The sequence below is a fragment of the Mesoplodon mirus genome, assembly GCF_964341445.2.
Source record: "Mesoplodon mirus genome assembly, chromosome: 1".
Lineage (NCBI taxonomy): Eukaryota > Metazoa > Chordata > Mammalia > Artiodactyla > Ziphiidae > Mesoplodon > Mesoplodon mirus.
Genome location: NC_138976.1, coordinates 66642295 through 66664342, shown reverse-complemented (window position 1 = coordinate 66664342; position 22048 = coordinate 66642295). Strand labels below are relative to the sequence as shown.

Below are 22048 nucleotides of genomic sequence, written 5' to 3'. Positions count from 1 at the left end.
CACAAGTAAACAAGAAAGAGATATTACTGTTAATGTACATAATACATTTAAAAATTTAAAACCACAATGTGACAGATACTCGATAAAAAACTGAAGCTCTAACTGCCATGGACCTTTATATGTCAAATAACAAAATAAACCATGCATTAAGAATGATGTAAATATATAGTAAGAACTGACAGAAATACAGTAGCAACTACAGTCAACAAACTGGAGAGATCAAGTATAACATTTTGTATATGAAGGATCTGAATAATCTTTTTTTTTTAAACTGAAGTATAGTTGATTTACAAAGTTGTGTTAGTTTGCGGTATACAGCAAAGTGATTCAAATATATATATGTATATACATATATACATATATATTCTTTTTCATATTCTTTTCCATTTTCTTTTCCATTATGGTTTATTACAAGATACTGAATATAGTTCTCTCTGCTATACAATAAGACCTTATTGTTTATTTCTTTTATATATAATAGTTTGTATCTGCTGATCACAAAATCCTAATTTATGCCTGTCCCCTCTTCCCCTTTGGTAACCATACTTTTGTTTTCTATGTCTGTGAGTCTGTTTCTCTTTTGTAAATAAGTTCATTTGTATCATATTTTAGATTCCACATGTAAGTGATATCATATGATAGTTGTCCTTCTCTGTCTGACTTACTTCACCTAGTATGATAATCTCTAGGTCCATCCATGTTGCTGCAAATGATACTATTTCATTCTTTTTTCATCTTCTAAGCATGTATCTATATATCCTTCAAATAAAAAATGCACCTTCTTTTCAACCATATGTGATTATTCCTCAAAACCTATGCTAAATATATCATACTGCTAAGGGACCCTTAATAACTTTCCAGAACAAAACCAAAATGCATTTTCTTCATAACACAACAAACTAGAAATTAAAAGGAAATGCAAAAAGAATTCCATCCTTAAAATGTGTCTCTCATTCCTTAGACAAAAAATAATTTTATGCAGTTAAAAAGTATAAATGTAAAAACAAAGACATAACAATATTAAAAGAAAATATTTTATATTCTTTATCATTCTTTTGCATAGAATGATATGAAGACAATTTTTTAAAAGATTAACAAATATTATTATATACAAATCTATAACCTTTTTAAGGCAGAAAATGGTATGATCAAAGTTAAAAGACAATTGCAATGAAGAAGAAAGCAAAAACAAGTGAAATATCAACATCAAAAAATATTGCAACATATTACTTTCTCTCTCATGCCACACTCACAGCTAAAATTGTATAGAAAGAAATCTGTAAATGTGCAGCCATTTCCCCCTTTCTGTCCATCCTTAACCTTTAACCACTCCAGGATTACCTCCCCTTCCTCCATTAATCCTTGGAAGTTGCTCCTGCTGCCATCACTAATGATGCTCCTCATCCCCGTGTAAACAAAATCAGGGAAACATTTTTAGTCCTCTTTGTATTTCATTTCTCAACAGCATTTTACACAGTTCACTACTTTAAACTCTCTCATATCTTTATGTACATTTCATTTATATTATGTGCTAATTTCAACAATAAAAATTAAGTATTTATTGAGTACCTGCCATAAGCAGGCACACTTTTAGACAATAGGATATAGCATTGGCTAAGACTAAAAAAGTTCTTGCCTTCAGGAAACTTAAAGTCTACCCACAGGGACAAGCAAGAAATGAACAAATAAATATAACTATTTGAATTACAAAGAAAACAAGACAGCATCACAAAAATGTTAAAGGAGGCTTAAAAGAAATCTGTATATCCACTAAGAGATACCCAGAATTTATTATAGTAATGGTAAACCCATGACCTCTCAAATATTAAGAGGCATGTTGATTTTTGTCACAATTTTTCTAATAAAAGTACATGATGGCATGTTTTAAATTACCATATTTGATATTTAAGCACAGTTTCACAAAAATATTCTAAAGATTCTTCATGTTCCCAAGGGCTTATAAAAATTTGATATTCAAATTATTCCATTTCTAGCATAGTCCATTCCATCTTTTCTGTCATTTTTCTCTTCATCAAATGCCAAATTAACTCTGCTAGATCCTCAATTGTTAATGGCTTGAGTGTGAATGAAGCCATTCTCCTAAGTCTCTATGAATAACTTCATGAATATAACTTAACAGTTCCTACATAACCATCATTAACTATTTCAAAATATGCAATTTTACATACTATATTGTTTCTTACATACTTCTACATATTTCAGATAATCTTATTTAACCAAATAAATGTGGATAACTATCTATGTGACATGATGGATGTTAGTTTTAAGGAGGGATGCACATTTAAAGGGGACCTAACTGTTTAAGTGACTAATCCATTAGTAGATTATTTTTGCTTTTTATATCAGTCTCATTTGCTACAAAGAAATTTAAATGGCGTATAGGAAAAGTGAACATTAAGAAACTATGGACACCCTTTAGATAAAATTGCAAAAGCAGTGTATGGCAACAGATTCTTATTTTATATAATGGATTATTTAAATATTTGACAACCAATATATATTAATCCAACAATGGTATAGAAAAAAGCTCATTTTATAAAAATAGTTTTCATAAAAACAGTAATTGCCATCAACCCATTATAAGCTTTTATTATATTGTGCTTGGATTATTCATTAATGTTTCAATGAGCTTCCCTGCTTATATAGACATCTCACTTCCCACCTCAAATCAGTCTGGCATAAAGTCACTGGATTAATCTGCCTAATGCATTTTGACACTCCTTAGATTGTGTGTGTGTGTGTGTGTGTGTGTGTGTGGAATGGAATTCAAATGAGTCTACAAAGTGGCCTCAATTTACTTTTCAAATCTTTCTCTATGATTTCCTTGTATACATATGGTTTCCCTCGTCTTTATGTCTGACACTCTGGTTTTTGTCCATGCAAAAAGCTCTACCTAGCCCTGTTAATTCTATTAACATTTCCCCATATATTTCAGACAGACATTCATAAATTTGCTTTGATCTCCCAGAAAATATTTGTTTATGAACCATCTGTCATTTAGAAAATTTTGCTTTTTGATATCTTTTTTTTTCAGTTGTTAAAATTTCACTACTTCTAATGTGAAAATTTAGGAAGAGGTAGATGATAAGCAATGTGTCTTACTTAGTATCACTTTCACATTTCCCTAAATTACTACTCTGCATAGAACTTACCATTAGCTTTGTATATAATATTTACTAACTTTAATTTTTTTTACTGACTTGATAACTCCACCAGATTGTAAGTTACTGGAATGTAAGGAGTTTGTCATGTTCACTGTTATACACCCAGCATCTATATGCATACACAGCATATACTATGTTCAAAAAATAATTGATAGGGGCTTCCCTGGTGGCGCAGTGGTTGAGAGTCTGCCTGCCGATGCAGGGGACACGGGTTCATGCCCCTGTCTGGGAAGATCCCACGTGCCGCGGAGCGGCTGGGCCCGTGAGCCATGGCCGCTGAGCCTGCGCGTCCGGAGTCTGTGCTCTGCGACGGGAGAGGCCACAGCAGTGAGAGGCCCACATACCGAAAAAAAAAAAAATTGATAAATGAGTACATAGAAATGAGCCTTTAATTCTTAAAGGCTATATATATTGATAAGATTTATGTTTGCAAGTGAAGTTACGGTATATAATCACAATCAATTAGCTTTGATTTCATAAATTTATTAGCATATACCTTCTTTCTTTCCCTTGAGGAATGCACATTTCTAATTATCTTGCATGTTTATATCAATTAAGACCTAAGAATTAGATCTCTGAAGACATGAACTTTGCTGTATTTTACAAAGTCACTTTTAATTTGTATAGCAATTGTGAAGAATTAGGATGTAAAAATTAACATGGAATCTTCGGGCACGGATGCTATGTCTTTTTTAATGCAAGTCTACATGACCAACTCAAGAAGCCACTGAAATGGCCAAAATTATGAAGATTCAGGTGAATAATAACATATCTCCATAATCATCTATAAACAGAGAAAAAAAGATTTTAGGTCCCATAAAAAGACATTGGGGCTTACTTTTAGAGGGAGAGTAATATTTCTGATGAAGACAGCACAACATTTGCAGTGTTTCTTTTAAGAATATTTGATCAGTGGTTGAGGACTGTAATTTATCAAATATCACATGACCTGTATCTCCCTATCCTTATATTATTATTTCTTAAAGCTTTAGAATTTGGAGATATTTGTACTCTAAAGTTAAAAATATGTTTTTTCTTTTTATCTCAGAGTAAAATGATTCACATGTAACAACTTTGTCCTTCTAGACTCTCAACTCTTTAAGTACATATATATATATATATATATTTTTTTTTTTTTTTTTTGCGGTACGGTGGCCTCTCATTGTTGTGGCCTCTCCCGTTGCGGAGCACAGGCTCCGGACGTGCAGGTTCAGCAGCCATGGCTCACGGGCCCAGCCGCTCCGCGGCATGTGGGATCTTCCCGGACCGGGGCACGAACCCGTGTCCCCTGCATAGGCAGGCGGACTCGCAACCACTGCGCCACCAGTGAAGCCCAAGTATATTTTTAAAGTATGCAACATACAAATACACCTCTCTCACCTATAATACTATTAATTGCCCTTAATAACTGCAATCTGTTTCAGTCATGTACACTAATGCAATAATTATAGCTTAAATAATCCAGTGAGTAAAAGTATCTATTTGACATACTGTGTTCAACATTAATCTGTTTCTTAGCTTAGCATAAATCTGTATACCAGATGCCTTCTTGTAATTAACACGCTGGGATTTGGGAGCAGTAGATTCTGCTTGTAACAAACTTTCCATCAAGTCGACATCTGTGATTTATACCTCCAACTCACTTTCAATATATTTACATAATCAGTTCAATTTCAGCCTAGATTATACATTCTTCTATTTTTATAAGCAGTATCCCCTAAAGATCTCTAAAGAGTAAATCAAAGTGTAGTTTAATTCTTTCTCCTCTTTTTCTAATCAAAACACATAAAATCAAATTCATTGATTACCTGCATTTATTTTATAAGAAAAAATATATGCTTTTATTCTGATAAATGATATATAAGGCCGTAACAGGGATACTTTAATTACTAGCAACATGATAAAATAAGTTGTATGTACATAGACTTATATTTTAATATATTTTTAAGATTTAATAGAAATTTGCCTTACACCATTCTTTTGAAGCATGTTTAGATGTTAGTATTCCCATTTAACCACTAATGAAACTGAGGTTCAAAGAGGTTAGATGACTTGATTAGGAAGGTTGAACTTCCAAGATCATCACTTTTCTGTTTTGTTTTCCAGTGTACTTAAGGGCAGATTCAGGTCTTTTCTTCCCAATTCAAGGATTTTTCCACCCTAACACACTGTCATTAAAGACAAGTAATTGTAAAACTTGGAAATATTTTCAAATTATAATACAAATATAAGATGTCACTTAAAATATTTTACAGATAAACCTGGTGTTGTCTGAGATTATTTTAATCACAGTATAATTAATGTCAGTTTTAGATAATGTACATTAGAATAATAAATTTTTTATATTATATTAATATATAATGTTTTATATAAAGCGGGCTTGGAGAATGTGAATCACCTGTTGCAATGAACCCGTGATTTAAGTAGGACTCTTGGTATTTTCTTTTAAAAGCGGCTTTCTTTTTGTTGGCAGTCTTAGAGTCTTCTGCTGTCTCATCTTTGGGTCTCTACCCCTTTACAAAGAAGCTCTCCAGCAACATGTGTTTTTTACTCATTTTGGCTAGGGTTAGCCTGTGGGCTTACCAAAACTGTGACTGAGACAAGTGTGAAGTGCGGGAAAGAAGTACGGACGGAAGTTTTAAATAAAATAACGGGCAGGCCACGCGTGGACTAAAATAAGTGTTGGATTCTGACGTAAAGCCTGCCACCATATGCAGCTTAATTGTCAGTTGCCACTCACTGATAGGGTTTTGATGTGAATCTGCAAGCAACTGATTTATCATGGTCTCTGTGCAGTCAAACCTCTGTGCTAATGATAATCTGCATTTGCAGCCACTCCCCAGTGCTAGCATCACCCCTCAGCTCCACCTCAGATCATGAGGCACTAGATTCTCATAAGGAGCGTGCAACCTAGATCCCTTGCACGCGCAGTTCACAGTAGGGTTCGCGCTCCTATGAGAATCTAATGCCACTGCTGGTCTGACAGGAGGTGGAGCTCAGGTGGTAATGGGAGCAATGGGGAGCGGGTGTAAATACAGATGAAGCTTCAATCACTCACCTGCCACTCACCTCCTGCTGTGCGGCCAGGTTCCTAACAGGCCACAGACCAATAGCGGTCCGGGGCCTGGGGGTTGGGGACCCCTGATATAGAAAGAACACGTTGGCTAGCTGAGTTTTCACCTTATCAAATTTTTAGTTTATAATTGTGTATGTTTGGTTACATCAATAATATCTACTTTCTAACAAAGTTTGGTGGATTTATTAAAATACTTAAAATTATATTCTTAATCTAGAGTATATTGTAATATATACTAATACTTTAATATACACTAATTCTTTAATATTGAGAACAAATTCATAATTTTCACTGATTTTCTCAGAATCATAGTTTAATTTTACTGATAGTTACAAAAAAAATTTCTATAATGAAGATGAAATGTAGGGCCCTCATCTTTGCTTTCCTCTAGGAGCACTTTAAGCTTTTATCAGAAACTTCCAATTAAGGCAAAAACTTATTTAGAAATAAAATTTCCTGAATATGTACTATACTATTCACAATCCATTGCATTTTTGAGACATCAGGCAAAGAGAGATGACCCTTGCTTTAGAGAATAAATCAGTGAAAAAATGTGTTAACATTATTTAGCAATTAATTTTTTCAATCTATTTGTTTTAGCACTAAGAATAGTTAGCATATAAAGCATTAATGTCTTAAACACCTATATTCTTTTCTGTATATTTCACCACATGACATATACATGTATACTAGACTAAGATCCACAACCAACGGCCATACCTCTCTTGTAACCTTGTACTCTCAGCCTTTGATACACTGACATACAGTACGTGCTCAAGAAGTCTTAATGAATAAATGAGTTTAATCATCCATTTTTTGACAAATATATATATAGTTCAAGTATATTTTCATTTGGGCATTTTAAAACTGTATGATTAAAGTTGGTTTGCAAAATATTCATATTTTATGAATATTTTATAGTGGAAAAATCATTCCTCTTATTTTTATAATGAACATAGTGGTGGATACACTGAATTACTTTCAAACCTTTAAGCAAGTTCATTGCTGAGGATATAAAATTATTATGTTTAGGGAAAAAGAATGTATGAATTTGTGTGTATACATATCAAATATATAATAGATACTAAGGGGAAAAAAGAGAGAAAGACATGTGCCCAAAATTTAATTTTCCCTATTATGCTGTCTGTATTTTTCCATTTATCTTAAAATTAATATTTATGGCTTTATAAAAATATCCATGTTCTTATCACTAGCCATTAAAAAACTGGTATTAATAGTTGAAAATATTTTTTTAAATGTAATGTGGGAATCATTACGTACCGTGCACTGGATTGCTTACCTAGCCTGTTAATTAATAACTAGTCTTTTTATTATTAGCTTCACATTAAAAGATTAGCAAAAAGAAGGGTCATGACCTCAGTTAACAGGAATACTGCTAGTACGTTGCTTGCTTCATGAATAATTTATAATCCATCTGAACCAAATGAGCAGCAGAGCAATATTACAACTAACATTCAGCTGTTCCATGGATTTGTTTTAACTCCTTTCAGGAATACTGTTTGTAATGAGTAGCAAGACATAATTTTCTTGGTTACCTAACATGGCACCCCAGATCCTAATGTTTAGTTTTTAGTAGAAAGGAGGCTCAATATATTAAAATAAAGTTATTACTTTCTCATAATGTCTTAGAAACAGCAATTAAAATAAAATTTTCACAATAAACATATTTTTTAAAAAAGTGAAAAAAACCTGAATCTTTTCTGACCCCTATTTCCCCAACAAAAGGCACGTCAACTGCATATCTCAGTTAATATTACAAATCATTACCAAAGAAAATTCAGACAGGCTCAAGGCATTTTAATGAAAGTGAACAGTCTGTCCAGCCATTATAATTTTACCCTTCATTATACAAATGAAGCTTGAGGTTTTACAATGAAAAATTCCTGATTAAATCCACTAACTTTTGATCACTAGGGATAACCAAAGATTATATACTCAGCTTATGTCTACCTTTCTTTGGATCTGCAGAAAATTTTTTTAAAATCTCAGTTACTATTAAATATAGTGGTCAAGTTAAAGAGACATTTCATTTTTTTTTCTGAAAAATGTCTAGATTATTAATTTTTATGGGACTGTTATCAAGAATGACTAATAAAAATGTTTGAAATTCATTTTTTAAATGCCTGCAATTGACCAAATCCTATATGATTGCTCTGTAATTACTAAATAGAAATAAATAAGTTCATTTATAAGCCACTGTCATTAAAGGAGCAATATACACTCGGTTGTAAATTCAATTTGAGGTCTGATTTTCAAACATGCTTGAAATTTTCTCCTCATCCTTTTACTTAAGATCATCAAATTTACTTCACTTCTCTTGCCTTTGCCTTTATTTTCCATTATTGAAGAAACTTTTGTAATATTTTCTCTCACATGGTGAACGGCAGACTTTTTTTCATAGTCATCTAACAGGTTGTAGATGTAACTTTTAAAATAAACTGTTAATTTTACATTCTGCCATCTATTGTTAGTGGTAGAGCTTCCTGCAAACAAATGAATAGTCTCATCATTAGCTTTAGGGTATTGCCCATGACAACTATCTTCTTCCTGTGTCCCCTAAGCAAATCTACTCTTAAGACAACTGCCTTTTTTTTCCACCAAGACTAGACTTTTTAAAGTCACCAAATACATACTTTTTTTTTTTTTGCGGTATGCGGGCCTCTCACTGTTGTGGCCTCTCCCGTTGTGGAGCACAGGCTCCAGACGCTCAGGCTCAATGGCCATGGCTCACGGGCCCAGCCAGTCCGCGGCATGGGGATCTTCCCGGACTGGGGCACGAACCCGTGTCCCCAGCATCGGCAGGCGGACTCTCAACCACTGCACCACCAGGGAAGCCCACCAAATACATACATTTTAATAACTGATTTCTCTCACATGAAACCATGGTTTTCATGATATATTTCTGTATTATTTATAGTCCATACTTCCTTTCATACACATTTATCTCATTTTACCTTTGCAAGCCTTCTGTGAGTCAGAAAACTAACTTTCTACAATGAAAAGTATCTAAAAGCACTTCATCTTGAGATTGTTCACTCCTTTGAAGGTCACAGACTTCATTCTGAACCGAATAAAATGTATAGTTCCTTTCCTCAGAAAAAAAAAATGCACATAAATTTACAAATCCAGAGGATTCATGGACATTCTGAATTCTCATATTAAGAAGATGTGATCTAGCTAATCACTCATACCCAGCAGAATTAACTAACCTTAAAGTTCACATCACTCAATAATACTGAAGATTACATGAAAGCACAAAAGAAGAAAAAAAATCTTGGAGAAGTTAAAAGAAAAGGGAAATTATCTTTGAGAATAATGAGATGAGATATTGATGCTTTCCTAATACTCATTAGGAAACAGCATATGGCAGGATATACAAACAAACTAGGGCTTGAAGTATTCTTTCTGATTGAAATGACAAAAGAAATACCCTCTAATTACTTTGTTGACAAATTCATCGTGGATGATGAAGACTAATACTTATCTGGAAGCACATTATAATCCACCCATGGAGTTAAAAACAAAAAAGGACCCTTGTCTAGGGCCCCACCTCATAAGAGATCCTGATTTAATTGGTCCAATACAGGGTTTTGACATCACTATGTTTCTAAAGCTCCCCAGTAGATTCTAATGTGCAGAGTTGAGGACCACTGCTGTAGAACCAATAAGAATGGACTTGGAGCTTAATTTTAATGAATAATCAGTATGCTGCTGTGAAATTAATCACAAACTAGAAAAAAATCACCATTTCACATTGGAGTTCAAATTAGCAAGGAGAGGTGCCGTAAATAAATATTGTCAAATTAGTCAAAACCAATTTAAAATCTGAAAAAGGAAAAATAAATCCAATAGCCTGAAAATTAAACAAAATTAAAACTGTATTAAATATTGTAACTATACCAATAATTAAAATATGATAGAAAATGATAAAGAGAAAGACTGTAAATTTGATAAATGCAGATTTAAACAGTATACACAAATTACAAAGGTGAAACCTATACAAAACCCAAGCACTGCATTATTATATATTATAATTAATTTAGCTCTTTGCAGATTTAAGGTTTTATAGTACGTGGTCTTTAGTACCCAAGAAGGTAGCAAAAGTTAACACCATAAGGCAGAATTTTCACCCAACTATTTGATGGTGCCTGCCACCTCCAATATTTTTTGCAAAGAAGTCAGTGGAAAAATCTAGAAGAAACAGATTACCTCTCAAATTCAACTATTCCATTATGGTAAGCAGGCCAGAATGAAATAGTATGTATGCACACACACCCACACACACATAACACAAGCAAGAATATTATAATCTAATATATGTAGGTACTTTGTTGTTTTTTTTTTCTTTTTCCCGTACATGGGCCTCTCACTGTTGTGGCCTTTCCCGTTGTGGAGCACAGGCTCCGGACGCGCAGGCTCAGCGGCCATGGCTCACGGGCCTAGCCGCTCCGCGGCATGTGGGATCTCCCAGACTGGGACATGAACCCATGTCCCCTGCATCGGCAGGCAGACTCTCAGCCACTGTGCCACCAGGGAAGCCCTATGTAGGTACTTTTAAATTATCACTGAAATACTCCTATACTCAAGAAATTCATTCATGAAATCATTTCAGACTTACTAGACTTACACTGCTGATTGTAGTTATCTTGCAAACAAAGTATTTGATTCATAAAAGATCCATTTGAGTGCATTTTAGAGAAGAACATGATAAAGCAATAAAATCATAGAATCTTGAGGGGGATTTATAAGTAATACATTTAATCCTTTAAGCCTTTCCTTCTGAAGCATACACAGCAAATATAAATATACATAACAAACGATCAAGGAGTCAGTATATGTATTCTCACCATCGCAATGGGGAGTTCATTAGGTTTTGTTTGGCTGTTGTGTTTATTTTGCTTTGAAACAAATCATTGACAATCTTTGTTTTCCTTCAAAATATTAACTTCCTTTTTGAACTATGGGTACCATGACTGCGACCATTACCCCCATTTTGATCTGACCAATGTATAATGATGAACAGAATGAAAAGAATGGCTCTTCTGGAGACTGAAGAGTATAGAGTTCATTGGGACACAGGCGTAGTACAAAGAAATCTTTCTTTCTAGGAAGGTTTGGAGAGCCTAATGAATTAAGTTGATAAATCCAGGTCCCTTCATCAGGAACATCAGTATTACTAACTAAGCCATGCATAGCAAAAACGGATTTATAAGTTTGTTTGTAAATTAATGCAACACTCAAAGTGATCACACTTTCAAAGACAATAAATACACTAATACTCTTCACCAAAAATACTAAATGAAACCAAAAGGATCAATTCAAATTTGGTTACTTTTAACATTAAGATTCCTAATAGCACCTAATGAGATTTGAAATGTTTAGTTAGGGGGAAAGTAGAGATAGAAAACGATATTTAAACTAGGTTTTTTCTTTAGTACTTCATCGTTTATTTAACAAATATTTTTGAGAGGCTACTATGTCAAGCACTGTTGTAGGTGCTGAAAGTATAGCAGCAAAAATGGTAGACAAAACTATCTTACCTCCAGGCCTTTACATTTTAGTTGGCCAGATGGACATTAAAGAAGGTAAAGGAATATAACATATAGTAAGTGAGATAATTATGGGTGCTTGGGAGGAAAACAATGCCAGGAAGGGAAAAGTAAGTGCCTGGGGTGAGGAAAAGTACAATAATTTTGGAAAAGATACACAAGGAAAGTCCCATTGAAATGGTGATTTTTAAGTGCAGAGACAGAGGAGGAGACTATTGCTAAAACAAGGAAGATATATACGTTGAACTCTCTCTTTTCCACATGTAAGCAGGTTCAAAAGGAATGTCACTGCAAGCCAGTGTTAAGTTTAATATTAAAATGGACTCTCCAGCCTTTTTATTTAAAAATTTCTAAAATCTAGGAAAAAATCCAGCTCAAAATGATGGAAAACTTGGGTTTCTTCTGCTCAGTAGGTTTCTGCATAAATTTAATTTCAGTAATAAATAAGGGCAATTTTATTTGATTGACACCTGGTATTATCACCTCAGAAATTTTAGACATTTAGGAACTTTTGGTAAAAACTGCCAACGATGAGAACTTACAAGTAGAAGCCAGAGCTATGACAGCTCAGAGCAAGACAACAGCAACATCAGCTTAAGTGTGTTTGGACTTTCCATTTTACGCAGCAACTCTTCCAAATTCACTAACGCACAACCCTATGAGGTCAAGAACACAGTCCTTTTATTAGCATTTTACAAAGAAGGAAACTGAGACTGAGAACTTTAAAACAACTTCCACACAGACATAAAGCTAAATACTGGAGAACTGAATAATAAAATCTGTGTTCTTATTTTTTTTATTTTTTTATTTTTGGTACGTGGGCCTCTCACTGTTGTGGGCTCTCCCATTGCGGAGCACAGGCTCCGGACGCGCAGGCTCAGTGGCCATGGCTCACGGGCCCAGCCGCTCCGCGGCATGTGGGATCTTCCCGGACCGGGGCACGAACCCGTGTCCCCTGCATCGGCAGGCGGACTCTCAACCACTGTGCCACCAGGGAAGCCCCTGTGTTCTTATTTTTAATTCATGATTTTTTTTTCTATTTCATTTTACTGCCCCTGTCACATCGTTTTTCCACCCCAAAAGAAACTACTTACTGGCTACTGAGTCAGAAGGTGGACATGAGTCCTGTTCTTGGAGTTAAAAGGGGTGAGATATGGGGGCTGATGAGTACCTATAAAGCTGAATCACAACACTGGTGTATATGCTACAATGTTGGCTCTAAACACACATCAAGCAAGTCTGCATTGCTCAGATACCATGTCAATCTTAATGCAGGAGCTGTCATAGCTAGAGACTCTAGGATACTGTCAGAAATCTCGGGCTTGCCAAAGAAAAAAAGGCAAAACCTGAAAAGAAACAGACGTTCAAGTTTGAGTAGCAAGTAACATGTCTGTTGGAAGAATACAAATGCCCCTCACTCTGGTTTCTCAATGTGATTAAGGTAGTCTAATTCAAATTCATTAGGCTTATGTAAGGTACTGCAGAATTGCTGTTATAGTCAGCAGCAACAGTATTCCAAAGAGAGGCAATTAGACGTCACTAGATTTAAAGTTTAGGGCTCATTATATATGATATTTTTCAGCTGGCACACAGATTGAAGTCTTCACGAAAGAGCTGCATAAAACAAGAGATCCTGTTTGAGCTCCACTGATCATTGAAGAATGCTGACTGCCAAGCTGCCAATTGTGTTCTCAAAGAATAGACACATTAGCCACTAAATCAAACAGCTGTGAAGCTCCCACCTGCCACCAGTGGGTAATCAAGAAACATCTGAAAGATATACCTTCAGAAAGCTAGAATAAGTGGATAGGAAGCACTGGGTTGCTATAAAACTTACATTTTTTGTAGGTCTCACCAGGCATGTCATGACTCAAAGCAAGCATACTCTAAAGCTGCATCTTTCTCTAACAGAAAAGCAGAAAGCTGAAAAAATTATAGTTGCTGATTCTACCTATCAAATAGTTATCAAATAGTATTTGAATTGAGCTACATAGCATGGGTCATTACTGCCCTGAGGAAGGGAAAGTGTTCATCCAGTATCAAATTATGAGAAGATTCATAATGAAAGTATGTTTTATAAAACACTTTAAAAGTTAGGTAACCCGGGGCTTCCCTGGTGGCGCAGTGGTTGAGAGTCCACCTGCGCGTCCAGAGCCTGTGCTCCGCCACGGGAGGGGGCCGGGCGCAGCAGTGAGAGGCCCGCGTACCGAAAAGGAAAAAAAAAAAAAAAGTTAGGTAACCCCATAATTAGAGGTATCGATGTATTAGCAGAAAAATCTCAACAAAAAAGAGGTTTGTAAAAAAAATATGAGGGAGTCAGTAACTCAGTGACTATAGCTTTGAGGTAAGTCACTTATAAAGATAATATTACTCACATTAGTCCCCAGGTAGTATAAATAAATGATGTCAAATCAAGGTACCATTAAAAGACATATACAGTACAAAAGTAATTGATTGCTTTTAGCAACATTTGTTAATAAACATTTTATAGAAGAATGTGATGATTCCCTATAAATTCAGGAGAGTGGAAGGGCAAGGGAGAGTGGGTACTATTAAAGATTTGAGATTTCTGTTTAATTTTGAGATGACTTTAGCTTTATAAGAGTTGCAAAAATAGTTCAGAGAAGTCTCATATATCCTTCATCCTGTTTTCCCATATACATCTTATACAACCATAGCACATATATCAAAACTAAGAAAATAACTTTAGTTATTTTACTGTTAGCTAAAGTAGAGAACATACTTGGATTTCACCTGTTTTCCACTAATGTACTATGGGAGTTTCTGTTGTTGGTCTAAGATCTGATTCAGGCCACTACACTGTATTCAGTTGTCATGTCTCCAGAGTTCTCTCCAATCTGTGACATTTTTTCAATCTTTCCTTGTCTTTCATGACCATGATTCTTTTAAAGAGCACTGGTTAATACATATTTAGGATGTACATTAATTTGAGTATGTGCTATATTTCCTCATGATTAGATTGAAATTATGCATTCTTGGGAAGGATTCCACAGAGGCAATGTGTCATTCTCAGTGCATTACTTTGGGGGTATATAATGTTAATACATGCGTCTGGTAAAATTAACTTTGATCCCATGGCTAAGGTGGTATCTGCTAGGATTCTCCACTGTAAACTTACTATTTTTTTCCTTTGTAAATATGAAATATTTAGGGGAAGGGAATGTAAGTCTATATAAATCACCTGTTTCCACATAAATTTTCACTCAGTCATCTTAGGACCCATGAGAGAATTTTTCCTGCAACAATGTCTAATATGGTGTCATAATGATGATTTTCTATTTCCTTCATTCATTCTATAGTTACTAATTGGAGTTCTACGCAGAGTTGTCACTTCTTTCCCATGTAATTGTTTATTCATGTTTATTTATATACATCATGTTGGATATAGATGTTTATTATATTCTTTTGATTATAATCCAATGATATGGATTATCCATATGGTTACCCATTTTACTGCTCAAGTTGTTCCAACTTTAGTCATTGAATGTTCTTCCATGTTGGCTCGCATATCCTTTTTATATAAACAAACAAACAAAAAATATATATATATATTCCACTTCTTTACTTTCTGGTATCACAAAGTTCTCCAGGCTCATTATGCCTTTTCTCTTATCCAGCTCTTCTTGCATTTTCTCTGTTTAAGCTCTAGAATTAACCAGACTTCCAAGGAGCCCTGATTGTCCTTTTATGGAAGATTACATAGAATCCAAGATCTGGGTACCAGGCATGCTCCTTGTTACTGGAATGTCACTGTTTCTAGCATTTGTCACTGTATAGAGCTGATACATAAACATGTATACCAACTCATGCATACACACACATATTTACTTCTCTGTTTACTGTATGTAAACTTCCATGCCAAAGTGATCATATTTTATGCCAATCCAGGATGATAGAGTTCATTCTATTCTTTCTCATTTCCTTATTTGCATCTTCTTTCTATAACAGAGAAACTGGGATCTCATTACCTACAATATATCTATTAATTTGTTCACCTCTAATATACATGTAAATTAGTTTCAGAATTTCTAACCCATACATGCCCCCTTTGAGAAAGAAATTTATCAACTACAGTACAGTGTTTATATACTGTTTTTTTTTAAAAAAATATTTAGCCTTAGAATATTTAGTCAAACATCATTTTTTTCCAAAGTTACTTAGGTCAGCTCTTTTCTTCCCCATCCCATTCACTGTGGTTATATGGTTCATTTAAAATACAGTCATTTGTCACAGTCTGCATTTTATATTTCCCCCCACATTCTGATTTATTTTTTAAAAATCTCCATACACAAATCTCATTCTTAGTGACATACAGTCATATGGATTTGATAAATGAATAGAGTTCACCACTACTGTTCCATATAGAACAGTCCCATCTCTCCAAAACATCCACTGCATATACCTTTAAAAGCAACACTTACCATCAACTGCTGACAACTAATCTGTTTTACTCCCTACAGATTTTTCCTTTTCAAGTGTGTCACATGAACAGAATTATGCAATATGTAGCCTTCAATATCTTGCTTCCTTTACTTACAAAAATGTATGTATGACTCATCCATGTTATTGTATAAATCAATAGACTATCCTTTTATTATGGACGAGAATCCCACTGTCTGTATGTAGTACAGATTTATTTATCCATTCCATGGTGAGATGTGTATGTGGGTTATTTACACTTTTTGTCAATTATGAAGTAATTTGCCATAAGCGTTCATGGATAGGGAACTTTGATTGAATGTAAGTTAATAATTTTCTTAAGAAGACACCTAGGAGTGGGACTGCTGGGTCATATTGTATGTGTATCTTTAACTTTATAAGAAACTGTCCAACTGTCTTCCAAAGTGGCTGTACTATTTTGCATTCCTACCAGCAACATATGGAAGTTTCAGCAGCTTTACATGTTCACCAGCATTTGATGTTACCATTTGTTTTTCTTTTCTTTTTTTTTTTAATTGTAGACATTCTAATAGACATGTAGTGGTATTTTATAGTGGATTTGATTTGCATTTTCATGATTAATTTTGTTGAGCATATTTTCATATGCCTATTTGCTCTCTATGTATCTTCCTGAGGGAAGTGTCTGGTCAATCTTTTCCATGTTTCTGTAGGGTTGTTTGTTCCCATATTATTGAGTTTTGAGAGTTCTTTATATATTCTAGAGACAAGTTCTGTGTAAGAAACATGATTTGCAAATATTTTCACCCTTTGCTTTTCATTCCCTTAACAGTGTGTTTCATTAAGCAATTTTAAATTTTAATAAGGTCCAATTTGCTGCATTTTTCCTTTATGTATTGTACTTTTGGTGTTAAATATGAAAGCTTTTGCCAAATCAAAGGTCACACAGATTTTCTCCTATTTTCTTCTAGAAATTAAGCCTATGATAAATTTAGAGGTAATTTTGGTATCAGATATGATGTAGGGGTTGAGATTCATTTTTTAATCACATTTAGATAAATCTTCCAGCACCATTTGTTGAAAAATCTGTAATAATTTAAAGGCTGGCCTCAAGTACTCAAACTTCAGACAGATATACTCTGTAACTTTAGAATAATTTACCTATTTAAGAAAATAGTGTCTAGTTATTGGGCTTTTTATACATCCTGTTTAATAATAATTAGGCTTTCTGAAGTTTTGTGTTTATATCTTGTTAATATGGCTAAACAGAAAACCTTCTCCAAAAAATAGTTACTAAAGAGACAAGTTCCTTCACTTGTTTGTTCAACAACAACTAGCAGTTGATTATTGTGTATTTATAGACACTATGATAGGTGCCAGGAATACAAACATGAATTATCCATTGCTCATGTCCTTAGAAAGCTGACAGTTGGGATGATTAAAAGCTTGAACTGGATATCAGTAGAGCAAAGACAAATGACAACTACCCAATTAGAAATATCAGGGTAGGCTTCTTGAAAGATGAGCAAGATATTAGCTAAACGGTGACAGAACAGGAGTAAAGGATCAATGGGAAATATATTCCAGACAATAGTTATAGCACAGAAACAAAGGATGCTAAAAAAATGGTGTCCCTGCTTAGAAATAATATATGATTTTGTATTCTTGGAACATGCATTTTAAGGGGACGAATTATAAAAAAATGACGTTGAAGAGTTCAGCACAAACCAGATCAGAAGGGACCCTTATACTATGCTAAAGAACTGGAACATTATCTGGAAGGTCAGTGGATATCCAAGGATTTTAGGCGGAGGATGATGTTATTATATTTGCTTTTACAAAGGCTAATTTGGCAGCAGTGTAGAGAACAACCTGCAAAGGGGGCAAGGCAGGGAAAGAAAGACCAATATCAAAGCAAATATGAACCTACACAAGAATTATAATGTCCTGAACTGAGCTAATGGCTGTGAGGAACAAGGAAGTGAACTGAATACATGAGACATTAAAAATTGTAATATATCTGGTACTGGTTGAATATACAAGGTAAAAGAAAATCATGGAGACAAGCTTGGAGGATGGTAGTTTCATTTCCCAAAAGAGGGGAGAAATGGGAAAATATTTTGGGAGAAAAGAGTGGGTTCAATATTGTTAATATTGGTCAGAAGAGATGATATAAAATACAAATGGAACTTTCCAGAAAATCTTTGAATAAATTTGGATTTCAGAAGAAAGGTCAGGATAGGAAATGTAGATTAAAAACAAAGTGCTGTTTGACTATGTGAAGGCACAAGAGTAGGTATTACTGTAATGATTGTGGGGTAAGAATAGAAGAAGATACAAAATGCAACCCTGGAGCTGAACATAATTAATGGTGTGTAGAGAAAGCATATATCATGAAGGAGAAACTAAGAAGAGGAGTCAGAGACACAGGAAGAACAGCAGGGAAGATGTTCCTACAGCAGGCAGTAGATGGCATGGTAATGAGATACTGAACAACAAAGGCTGTAAGATTTAGTGAAAAAGAGGAGTCTGCCTGGCTTGACAAAAATATCGTTAATAAAATTGAAGGACTGTAGGATAGGTTACATGAATAAAGTAAGAAATGAGAAGTCAGAAACTGGAGAGAGAGACAGAGACATAGAGAGAGGAAGAAAGAATGTGTGTATGTTTAGATGATTGTAAGAAACTGAAATGAAAGAAAGAGAAGCAATTATAGTTGATAGAAGGCAGACTGACAAGAAAGTTAGGTTTTTATAGAATAAAGGTTCTTAACCATGGGCTAATGGAAAGGGCCTCAGAAAAGACTTGAAGATGCTATAAAGTGATAAAATGCTTGTATAATCCACAACTGCATGAGAAAAATGAACCTTAGGTGAATGACTTACACTTAATTTCTACTTTAACAGAGGGCAGAATTCAAAGATGAATACAGAAGTACCTATGTTTGTGCTAGTGACTCAGGCCTCTATCTTGTTTTTCATGAGAAAGTAGGGCAATTTGAAGAGAGGGAAAGAGGAAATGGGGAAAAGTTGGTGGGGCAGGGATTAGAGGACTTAGGTGATGCTTGAAATAACTATTGGGATAAAATGCAAGATAGAAGATAAAGATCACACAAAAGGATTGGTAGACATATTAAGGAAGAGTTTAAGGCTAGAAACCAGGGTCTAGAGCCCTAAAGTATGAGTAGTAAAGGCAAACCTTTGTATTGCACAGGGGTTGAAATTTCCATATGGTAGAAAGAAAGAGAAATAATTTGAGGGTGCTATCAAGAGAGCTGAAATGATCTAGGCTAGGCAACATATGTTGAGTAGATGAAGAGTTTGGGAGCTTGGAATAAAATGGATATAATTTTGTTGAATGGTGTATCATCAGGACCACTGAGGTCAACTGGTGGAAAAATGTAGTTGTGGAAAAAGACTGATTCAGGTGATAGAAGATCTTTGATTGACATTACTGAAGAATAGACAGTGGCAAAAGGCTCAAATGTAGAGTTGGGACTTTGCTGTTGTTTTGTTGTTATCTTTTTCTCATTATTATTTTTGATTTGATTTTGTAAGTGTATGTATGTCTTTTCATAAAACCATTAATTTTAATAAAACTATTGTTTGGAATTTACAATAAAAGAACATCAAGTATCTTTCTACTTGTCATATGGATTAAACAACAGTGAGTAGCTATGAGGGCAACAGACAAGTTTTCTTGTGAGAGACTCAGATTTTAGTTAAGTGAGAAGTAGAATAATTTGGGATGAGGTTAAGATTGTTTATTATGGAATGGAATTCCAAGAGCACACTGGAAATATTCTGAAGGGAAAGAAGAAAATATTTTGGGAAGGATGATCAAAGAACAGGCATCACAGAATAGCATTTTCAAGAGTGCAATCTATAGGAGATAGGTGAATACTTTAGTCTTTGTAACTAGTTACCAAATCAATTAAACTTTGTTCTTTTGGGCATATGGTATGATTGTACTGAAAGTTTTCAACTCCTTTGAAGTTAGTTCTGTCCAAGTGATTTGACTTGGCTAATGAAATGTGAGGTAAGGTGTTGTGTGTCCCTTCCTGGTAAATACTTTGAGAGTCAGGGGATGATTTTTCATGTCCCTATCTCACTGTGACAGTGGCCAATGATTAGGGCCTCCTTGACAACCCACAATGTACAAAAGAAATTTTAAAATCTTTGTTAAATCACTGACATTTGGGGATACTTAGTTCAGCATAAATTAGTTCTCCTGACTGAAACATGAGCAAGGATACCAGGATGAGCCATAATGTTCTGAGTTTTAAACACTGCAGAACTGTGGTGATAAAGCTACTTCAAAGAAGGCACAGACAGAGGATTAAATGACAATGACTTGACAATAGTTACAGTAGCCTAGTTCATAAGCTCTGTAGATTAGTATTGCACTAAGTTTAGTATCAATTCTTAACTTCTACAAAAGCCAATCTGTTTGTTTTTGTTTTTTTTGTTTTTTAATTTTATTTACTTATGTATTTATTTTTGGCTGTGTTGGGTCTTCATTGCTACACGCAGGTTTTCTCTAGTTGTGGCGAGTGGTGGCTACTCTTCGCTGTGGTGCATGGGCTTCTCATTGCGGTGGCTTCTATTGTTGTGGAGCATGGGCTCTAGGAGCACAGGCTTCAGTAGTTGTGGCATGCGGGCTCAGTAGTTGTGGCTCACAGGCTCTAGAGCGTAGGCTCAGTAGTTGTGGCACACGGGCTTAGCTGCTCCGCGGTATGTGGGATCTCCCCATACCAGGGCTTGAACCCATGTCCCCTGCATTGGCAGGTGGGTTCTTAACCACTGCGCCACCAGAGAAGTCTCACCAATCTGTTTTTAATAAGCTATGTATGTAAAACAAATGAGTAAATGTCAATATATAACTTGGAAAATATCAATTTATGAAATCAATTAATCAACTTATCTATCTATATATATTGTATTTGTGTATATATATGTATATAGTAATTGTTCATGTTTGTACAAAATTAAACAATTTTACACCCAGTTTCTTTTTCTTTTTTTTTTTTTTTTGTCTTCTTTCTTTTTTTTGAGATGTTCTTCTCTAGGAAATAAAACAGCAGTTTTAAGAATTACAATAACATTTAGAATTTCAAGTGGTTAAAAATATAATATATTCACTAGCGGTTTTTAACATACATAATTTATGAACACTTCACTATACACACGTATATGCACATTATAGTTGTATAACTATATTAGAAATAAGAACCATTTTTTTTAAAGTGATTTGATTTTCTCTTAAAAACTTAATATTTACTATTACTACAACAAACTTTCCAAGTATTTACAAAGTTCACAGATAATGTTGTTTTTCTGTTATCTTCTACAGTTTTTAAAGTTTAGGAACTTTTCAAAAACTATTATTTGAATAGATTAGTTAACTTGGTGAATTTTTCCCTGAAAATTTAGATGTGAAAAAATATTGCATTTTAACAATCAATCAGGCATTTGTACTTTCCTTCCCTCACAATTACTATTTTTGACATCATATTTTGCATCTAATTGTTTTGTGTATCTCTTAACTTCTTATTGTGGATGTAGATGATTCTGTTAGTCTCCTTGTCTATTCAACTTACATTCTATCTATTCTAGATCACTTCAACTCTCTTGATAGTAACCTCAAATTATTTCTCTTTTTCTGTTTCTACCATATGGAAATTCAACCCTTGTGCAATACAAAGATTTGCCTTCTCTACTCATACTTCAGGACTCTAAACCCTGGTTTCCAACCTTATGTTGTTCCTTAATATGACAACGATCCTTTTGTGTTATCCT

The 22048-nt window shown here is 34.4% G+C and overlaps 1 protein-coding gene across 3 annotated transcripts in view; it reads right to left on the bottom strand.

Annotated features, from left to right (window-relative positions):
* Nucleotides 1-22048, bottom strand: part of PTPRD (protein tyrosine phosphatase receptor type D) — a 2145247-nt gene that overhangs the window by 2019246 nt on the left and 103953 nt on the right. The window lies entirely within an intron of this gene.